The following is a 10,389-nucleotide window of genomic DNA, read 5'->3' as shown; positions in this document are numbered from 1 at the left end:
GGTGAATTCTGTACAAAATCCATCATCTAACTTCAACAGAAAGTATGATAACAAGCTGGACACTTTCTTCCCTTTAGTCTGCTTTGTTGGGCCCTTGGGTTGTGTTAGAAGGCAGTCTCCGTGATCTCAAACTGAAGAGAACACTGAAACATGTCATTAGCTCTGGAATGAGTGTTCTTGCTGTTCCATCCAAATTACAGCCAAATTTCAGAAGTGAGTTACAAGACCAAACCTAGGTGCCTATTTGGCAGTATGAGGTATGAGAATGATCACACTTGGTATATCCAATTACAAAGCCAGGTGCCTGTTCAGCTATTTGGTTCACTGCAGTCTTTTATATAATTTAAGGACATTTCTTCCTGTACAATAAATTATGGACAGCTTTTTTTTATTACTTTGCATTTCTTTGTATTTCTTTAGTGACTAGTAATTGGCTGTTTGTGTTATGTATCTTTAGACTTTCTAGTATCATTGTATGCCTGCAATTTTAAGGCCTTTGCTTTAATGATGTGCTCAGACTCTTCAGAGTCTGGCTACAGGTTCATATGTTTCTTCACTAACCTTCAAAATATAGCTTCCTGATAACATAACAAATTTTACATTTGCTCAAGCTAGTCATGCATATATTCTTGAACTAGGGTCACTGAATAGTTTATGAACATAATGGTCTGTTGGAAAATATATATGCAATGTTTTTATAACTAACTTCCTGTCATCGATGTCTATTAGTTACAGCACCATTATCACTTGGACATTACCAGATTTACAACATAGTTCTGAGAAAGCAATATAAAAAGGGTAATAAACAATAATTTACTCAGAAGTCAATGTTTAATTATATTTCTCTAGCTTTCTGGAACTGTACTGAATTCAGTGCTGTTTGTATGTGCTAGATAGGCACCGAGATGTACTCTTGGATCAGACTCTCCAGGATACATGTTTCTGTGACCCTCGGATGATATTAGTTAGGCAACAGATAGATATCCAAATTCCCCAACATAGAAAAGTGAATGCATGGACAAGAATGATAGGGGAATTTAAACACCTTAGCAACAACTAGATTCTGTATAAAGTAGAACTTCTTAAAGTAGAATTTCTTAAGTGAATGTGAAGCCATCCATGAATTATCACAGAATCACAAAATGGTTGAAGTTGAAAGGAACCTCTGGAGGTCATCTGGTCCAACCCCCTCCCTGCTCAATTAGGGCCACTTGGAGCCTGTTGTCCAGGACCATGTCTAGACAGCTTTGAAATAGCTCCAAGGATGGTGATTCCACAACCCCTCTGGGCATCCTGTGCCACTGCTTGGTTACCTTCACAGTAGAAAAGTGTTTCCTGGTAGAATTTTCTGACTTTTTCCTGGACGAGGAGGGGGAGGAAAGTCCAGAATTATATAATTCAGTTCAGGGATTCCCCTATGTTTTACTAACATTGTCACTGAAGTTATTACTTTGCATTTCTTTGTATTTCTTTAGTGACTAGTAATTGGCTGTTTGTGTTATGTATCTTTAGACTTTCTAGTATCATTGTATGCCTGCAATTTTAAGGCCTTTGCTTTAATAATGTGCTCAGACTCTTCAGAGTCTGGCTACAGGTTCATATGTTTCTTCACTAACCTTCAAAATATAGCTTCCTGATAACATAACAAATTTTACATTTGCTCAAGCTAGTCATGCATATATTCTTGAACTAGGGTCACTGAATAGTTTATGAACATAATGGTCTGTTGGAAAATATATATGCAATGTTTTTATAACTAACTTCCTGTCATCGATGTCTATTAGTTACAGCACCATTATCACTTGGACATTACCAGATTTACAACATAGTTCTGAGAAAGCAATATAAAAAGGGTAATAAACAATAATTTACTCAGAAGTCAATGTTTAATTATATTTCTCTAGCTTTCTGGAACTGTACTGAATTCAGTGCTGTTTGTATGTGCTAGATAGGCACCGAGATGTACTCTTGGATCAGACTCTCCAGGATACATGTTTCTGTGACCCTCGGATGATATTAGTTAGACAACAGATAGATATCCAAATTCCCCAACATAGAAAAGTGAATGCATGGACAAGAATGATAGGGGAATTTAAACACCTTAGCAACAACTAGATTCTGTATAAAGTAGAACTTCTTAAAGTAGAATTTCTTAAGTGAATGTGAAGCCATCCATGAATTATCACAGAATCACAAAATGGTTGAAGTTGAAAGGAACCTCTGGAGGTCATCTGGTCCAACCCCCTCCCTGCTCAATTAGGGCCACTTGGAGCCTGTTGTCCAGGACCATGTCTAGACAGCTTTGAAATAGCTCCAAGGATGGTGATTCCACAACCCCTCTGGGCATCCTGTGCCACTGCTTGGTTACCCTCACAGTAGAAAAGTGTTTCCTGATAGAATTTTCTGACTTTTTCCTGGACGAGGAGGGGGAGGAAAGTCCAGAATTATATAATTCAGTTCAGGGATTCCCCTATGTTTTACTAACATTGTCACTGAAGTATCTCAAGATAAAACATGACAGGTAGAGTGAAATTTATAACCAGATTAGGTCAACTGGAATTTCTCCACTGACTTCAAAAAAAGTGAAAATCTTAGTGATAGTCTCTGAATTCTCAGAGAAGCTTGCAGTATTGCACAACAGACAATAACTGGAAACATCATGATTAAGTAGACACAGATGCCTTTTTATTTATGCTAAGTGATATAGGTATTGCTCAGCTGTGCAAAGTAATGCAACAACATCTAGCTTCTATATATGTAACTTTGATGAACATTTAGAACCAAGAAACTATAGAAATGCCACTTTTCATGAAATAAAAAAGGTATTTAATTTGAAAATCTACGGTAATATTAATTCATCAGGTAAATAATGTCAATGTTTTTTGTCCAGAGTCAAGATGCAGTAGAAAAAGATCTAGGACAGATCTGAATTTTTAGAACACTAATACTTTTAATTACCAATTATTATTAAAAAAAATCATGTAGCTCTGGAAGAAACTATCTCAGTAGCACCAGTATTTTCATGTTGATAGTAATTTCTAGCACCACTTTCTTACATGTACTTTATGATTTACTTGATAGTCTTACTATATATAATAGAGACACTTTAAATATCAAGAATAAATGGTTTCCTTATTCGCTCTTTCAAACTTATTTGTACTTAGCTCACACAATACTATTTCTTTTCACTATCTGGTTACAAAATAACTCTAAATATCACTGTACAGCTGGATCTATTCTGGTTATATTCTATTTGAAACCTGCTGGATTCTTGTCCAACAAAGTAGCTTCAAATTATTTCTTCAGTTTTGTAACACATTCATTAAAAAAAAAAATGGAAGAACACCTTATCCATCAGCACTATGTGAATGTCTAACAGTATAATGGATAGGCTGAGTAACCTATGGCTTTTCCAACTTTATTAACTCACATTCTGTACGCAAGCCCTTATTAGTTAAAATTATTGTATGCTGGTTATTATTTCAGCCATGTTCATTTCTTATTAGAGTAGTAGCAAGTCTGGAAAAGTATTACTTTATGGCAGAGATTTTCGGTGGGTCAGATATTAATTAGAGAAGAAATTCATACTGAAACACCCTGTGCCAGTTTGACCCACTGTCATTGTACTGCAACACTGAGGTTGTCTTTTGAGACATGTTCAGTACTTCACTTGCCACACATTAGTGAATATTCAGTTGAAGAAAAGGTCTAGTGAGATAGAAATACCTGTCTTTTTTTTTCTTATTAAGCAACCTATTAAAGGCCTTATAGCACAAAGACACTTGCCTATACCTTTTTTAAATTTGGGGAAAGGACAAAAATCTACACAGAGGGACACAGAAAAGAAGGTCTTCAAAGAGAAAGATAAGTGCATAGTATTCTCCACATCTTATTATGCTTGCTCCTTTGTTTTATCCGTGACTCACTCTTTCTTTCTCAGTATATGAACTTTCACTAGAAGGCAAAAACTATTTCTGGATATGAAACAGAGACTATTGATTGTACTCTAATCCACTCAGGTGTCTCCTGCTACAAGGGAAAGAACAAACTGATTAAGATATCCAGCTGCTGAGATGAAATTTACACTATTTAGATCAACACAGAAGTCCTTTTTCTCCCAGAAAGAGCCTACAAAATTTCAGATGTTTCTTGGGCATTATAAAATGTGGGCAGAAAAGTACTACAGTAATTAGTATTTAAAAGAAAATTTCTATCATTAGACTATTATGCAAAATAAGGACCTTAAGATTATCTTTTCCAGATGTGTTCTCAGATAAAACTTCTGATGGATGCTGATGAACAAAAAGCCCCCCAAAACCAAACAAACCATATAATTCTAAAATTTATTTCTTTTTAAAAGCTATGTATGAACTATTTTTAGTTTTGTTTTGGGGTTTTTTCTTTAGAATGTATAGTTATCTGCCAAACTATGTGTTAAATTTCCTCATCTCTTGAATGGTAAACCCAGAAATATGTATATACGCCTATAGTTTCTGAAGTTAAAGAAGGGTTTTTTAAAAGGGATTTTTAATAAAGCAAATGGAATTTCAGTAAATAAGTCAAAATACTACCTGTGTTCAGTTCATGTTTGAAATGAGAAAGGAAATTAAGTGATACTAAGACCTTCTAACCAAAAATACCCTGGCAATTAAGGTAGAAATATTTATTTATAGAGTTACAGAAGTTACTGAAACAATATATTGATAACTCTGAAGAGTTGTAAAGAATATATGTTAGCTAAGGAGTACCAAAAATTAGTTGACAGTAAATCCTTAAGTTTGATTGCTAAGACCTCATACAAATAAGAAACTTGTTTACCTAGACCATTATTTAGGTGGATTTCTGAATTGTTTCTCCAAATAGTAATTCTTCCTCTGTTACCTTTTGTCCACATATCCCAAAATACTCAGTTTCAGAAAACAAAACACACACAAGAAAAGCACCCTGTGTCAGGTTAACCTTTAAATTCCCTACCTTTACCCATTTCTTCTCTATTGGATTGAAACATTCATCTGGATGTGGAAAAGTTTCCTCAAGTCTGAGAACGTCCTATGTATCTCCAAAGGCAGAGATAAAATCCACACATATCCACACATATTCAGAAATTAGATGCTGTTCCTTCTAAACTTTCTGGGGACTTCTGTAAGTTAGGCATCTACTTGTCTTTTGAGCACCTTTGAAACAGGCTGTAAAACATTAATGGTGTTGAAGCTATCCATGCCCTATAAATTTAAGATTCAAGGGATATCAAAAGAACTTCAAAGAGACTGCAGCTCCAAAGCTAGTGTTTAATTAGTTATTTATTAACCCATATTGATGGGTGAGGAAAAAGTGAACAAGACCTGAACTACTTTTCACTGTAGCTGCCGTTATTTGAGACCCCTCCCCACACTTATGGGACTGTTGCTGCACAGTAGGATTTGCCACAGGCTTGGGGAGCGCTGCCGAATGGCTGCAGGAAACCAGACCCAGGGATGTGTGGAACAAGAGCCCTTTGTGCCACCGGGTGGGAGGCACCTGCTGACTCCCTGGCCGGGCCTCCAGAAGGAACCTCCAGGGCAGGAGACAAACATACCCACTGAGTCTCAAGTGAGGCCTCAGCCAAAAGGGCAAGAAATTCCACCATGGTCATCTTCTGACTTGCAGTGAGGGCCACAGGATGCTGGCAGCTCCCTGTAACTGCCACAGACCCACTTTTCCTGAGGAAGACAGCACTGTCAACCTTGGGACCCAAAGGAACATTGAAAGATGAACATAATAAACAGGGGAAAATGATAGATAATAGATGGCTTTTCAGAATAGATTTAACTTTTAACGAGTTTTTTTCTGGATTAGATCATTTGGACGATTTAACTGTTAAAACATTAAACACTCTAAGAATCAGTTTTTGGCTCCATATGTACATTGTTTACCCTTTGTCCACAGCAAACTATGGACTTAGTGTTTCAACTCCTACACACAACTCAGATACACCAGCTGTGTCCAGCCTGGGCATCGACATCTCTCTGTGAATAAATGCCGGGCATTTCCCTGCTCAACCTGTCGTGAGCAGTCTAGCCATTTAAATATGCTGTATAGGAAGTTGCAGACAATAAATGGTTCTCTGTTTCCAGGTATATAGCACCTAGCTTATATTCCTACATCCTCCTGCTCACTTTAGTTCTAATTTAATTTTACAGGCACTTTTCATAGAAAATGAGAGCACAGCAACAAAGGAAGCTGAAGAGCAGTAAGAGAAAACTTAGGAGAAGTATGAAAAATTCAAGTACAGTGAATCACTGGGGCCAGAGAATACCCATCTGAGAGTTCTGAAAGAACTACAATTCAAAATACCAGCATCATGGATGAACCATGCCTTTTAAAAATGCTGCTCCTTCCACATATTTTGAAGTCACTAATGGATTTCTGTCTATAAAAGAGAAGCTAAAGAAGGAAATCCAGACTAAAAGTTGGACAGTTTTTCCACAATTCCCTGGAAACCTAGTGTTTGATTTAAATAAAAAGAAAGGTTGCTTCAGTGTTTTTGCTTTTATTCAGCCAACAGACTTGAGAACAGATATGTATCAGTATGTACATGTGATTTTGTGAAAATAGTTTGCATATGCATCTTACCTTAGTTATTTTTGCTATTGTAATGACCATTTTACATCTACTCCTGACTCCTGCTTCTATGTCTGAAGCAACTTCTATGGTACACATTTTCATTTGTACTCACCTCTAGAATCAAACCAAGAAGGGAATACTGAGCTGTAAGACCTGTGTGTACATTCAGTGGTCTATCCCAAGAAACAACCTTCTGCCCCTGAACGTAGAACAATGGGGAAAAAACCCATGTATAAGGATGAATTACGTGGACCCAGATTTAAAAGTCGCCAGATGGGTTCAAAGCATGTGTTGTGGGTATGTTCTGACTCTAGAATTAGTTCAAGTATTCCATTATCTACAGGTTGTAGAAGCTTTAACTAGAGCTGTACAACTTTTTAAAAAACCTAGACACCTAACAGGTTTCTATGCCTATAGGCTGCGTGAATATACCCTCTAGGTTGTAATGCCTGAATAGAATTAAGCATCTAAGAAAAGTATCTGGCCACAGCCAGAAAAAAAATGAAATGTAAATTTCTTAAGTCAGGAGAATGGGAAGTGTGGGGGCAAACATGAAAAATTCAGAGCTGGGTATAATTTCCTTACATGGATATGACTTTCAAAATTACATAAATACTTGGCAGCTCCTATGAATACGAGTAGTTTCCATTTTTTTTGATGCTGTGAATGCAAATGCAGTTTTATGAAGCCAGGTTTGTAATCTAAATTTGTGCATCTATATTTGTTGGTAATTGCTTTCTTTTTTATTTATCTGTTAGAGGTTGAAAAATAATATTGTAGAACATATGACAAATTCACATTCATTAGACAAGCATAGTTTCTAAAATGGAAGGAGCCCATGGGACTCCACGCTGGAGGAGGTGAATGTGCCTGAAGGAGGCTGTGACCCTGTGGGAAGAGCCCACTCTGGAGCAGGCTCCAGGTAGGACCTGTGAGCCTGAGGAAAGAAGCCCACACTGGAGCAGGTTTGCTGGCAGGACTTGTGACCCCATGGAAAAGATCCACACTGGAGCGGTTAATGAAGAACTGCAGTCTGTGGGAAGGACTTGTGTTGGTGTCTCACATGGAAGGGACTCCACGCTTGAGCAAGGGAAGAGTGTGAGGAGTCCTTCCCCTGAGGAAGGAGTGGCAGAAACAATGTGTGATGAACTGACTGCAATCCCCATTCCTTGTTCCCCCTGCACGGCTCGTGAAGCTGAGCCCAGGAAGAAGGGAGGGGTGGGGGGAAGGTGTTTTAACATTTATTTTTATTTCTCATTATCCTAATCTTGATTTGATTGGTAAGTTAAATTACTTTCCTTGAGTCAAGTCTGGTTTGCCCATGGTGGTAATTGCTGAGTGGTCTCCCTGTCCTTACCTTGACCCATGATCCTTTCAATATATTTTTCTCTCTTGTCCATCTGAGGAGGGGAGTGACAGAGCAGCTTAGTGGTCTTCTGACAGCCAGCCAACATCATCCCACCACATCATTCATGTCAGCTTTTCTTGCAGATTATAGTCAGAATCAGAGGAAAGCAAACAGAAAAAGATAATAGTCTTCAATGAAATTAAACGCTTTGTAAGGAACAGCAAACATAACTTGTTCTATACTACTGACTACTTAATGAAGACATATCAATAAACTTCATCGTAGGCTTCAGGTTCTCCAACTTTGATCCATCAAATCAATTAAAAAATGCATCCTTGTACCAAGGTGAAGGAATTTTGATCTACATCTAGTTTCCTAATTAGCCACTTAAGTATGGGATTTTTAATTTCTCAGGTGAAGCACATGATTAAAAACAGCATGTGTTTGGGAAGGGTCATGCAACTAATGTAATAAGACAATTGCAGTTTTCCTATCCCTTTATCAGCCCAGGAAAAAGGTTAAAAAAAATACATCAGACAGTCTGTTTATTGTTGCAAGGCCAGAAACCTCAGAAAAACACTTGTGAACATCATAGCCAAAAAGATAAGGACCTGAAGAGTCTCATGTATATTTTTTTAAAAACGAGTATTTTTGTCTATCTCAAGAAAATGAGAAGCTAGTTGGACATGTTGAGGAATTTTTATGGTACCCCTTGAGGTGAACTAAACATATGCTTGTGCTAAAATATTAAAAATAAATAAACTAATGAACAATACATTCAACAGTCCTATTACCATACCTACTACCATTCTACAAGGAGTCTGCAAAGATGTGTCACAAGCTGATTCCTCATATACACTTACACCAGCACTAATCCCGTGAGCTTTGGTACAGGCACCTCAGTGTGACCTTGGGTCCATCCCCCAGCCCAGAACTGCTGCCCAAAGATAGCCTGAGCACTCCCGTACCTGGGTTGCTACAAGACGAGGCTGTGTCTTTTTCTTATACCAGTGGAAATTTTACTCCCCGCTGCCAGCCAGTTTAACCCCTTCTGCAGCTGAGCCTTCTTGCCCTCCATGCCAGATCATTTGTCAGTCAAAAATTACTATTGCTGAGCAGTTACCAGCTGAACTTCCCCTTCAGAAATCTGGAGAAAGACAATGCAAAAGGCTATTCAAGAAGCATAAGAAAAAAACCTTAGAGAGAATAGATATTCAGAAGTGATACAGTTTTTTTTTACCTATTATCTGAAGCACTACCTCTTTTGAAGGTATTAAAAAAAAAAAAAAGTGAGATTTGAAATTACAAAAAAAGATTTTTTTCTATATTTAAGTGTAGTTTATTGCAACTAACAGCTTCAAAAACATGGGGTGAAATACTGTCATGAGCCTTGAATAACAGCTAAGTTCTTCTTTTGTATTTGATGATTTTTGCAGTCATGTAAAGCAAAATAATGAGATTAATAAATTAGTAAATATCAAGAAAACTGGTTGAGTTAGTGACTGAGCTGAAAGTAGAGATAAATGAGATGCTGAGAACAAAAGTATTTGCTTAGGTCTGCTTACAGTCTTTATCATACAAAATGCACTTTTTTAGTTAGCATAGAAGGAGTCTAAGTGTAACTGAACTAACTCTTTTCATGTTGCTCTTGACCGCCTATTTTTTATTAAGACAGTATCATTTATTATAAATTATTTTTTTCTGAACTAATGTGGAAAGATAATCTCTAAATCTAACATTTCAGAAAAGAAGCTAGTCCCTTGAAATACTATAGGTGAATTATGCTTAGCTTACAGCCTAGGTACAAATCTGTATATTCCTCTGTATTTCCCCAGACACATGTTTAGTGATTCTTATTTCTGTTTAAAACATTCCATCCAGAGACCAAATTTTTGATACCCACAAAATTCTTCTAAGAATATTACTGCAAAATGAGCTATATTGACTTCTTCATTTAAGTTAGTAAATAGAACTTTGATTTCCTGAAAATCTGGCTTTTACTTTAATGTATTTCAGAAAAGCAAGAAAAGACAGTGTTCTACACCTTTGAGTTGATGGTTTTAAAAAAGATATATTTATGTCTGTCTTTGAAAAGCCTCATACTGTGGTGTTGGAAAAAGTACTCTGAACCTCTTGAAAACAAGCACACATATGAGATTACTGTAGGTCAATGGCACCATTTGGATCCCATCAAGATTAAGCTATAAATGTTTTAAATACTGGTGCTTTTTCATCAATTATATTCTAATGGTCAGACACTGCTGATTCGTTTTCATGCTACAGGGTGAAAAAGTCTATTTTGAAATACTAGCTATATCATGTTGAAAAGCCTCCCCCAGGACCTTACACATGTTCAGACAGTAGGGGCCTTTATAAGACACGTGTTGAATTAAGCCTGGTTAACTCAGATTAAAAAAACTCTCTTTTGAACAGGATGA

This window comes from Egretta garzetta, unplaced genomic scaffold, assembly GCF_000687185.1.
Source record: "Egretta garzetta isolate BGI_Z169 unplaced genomic scaffold, ASM68718v1 scaffold150, whole genome shotgun sequence".
NCBI classification, from domain to species: domain Eukaryota; kingdom Metazoa; phylum Chordata; class Aves; order Pelecaniformes; family Ardeidae; genus Egretta; species Egretta garzetta.
The sequence above is the reverse complement of the archived record's forward strand: the minus strand, read 5'-3'. Positions refer to the sequence as shown.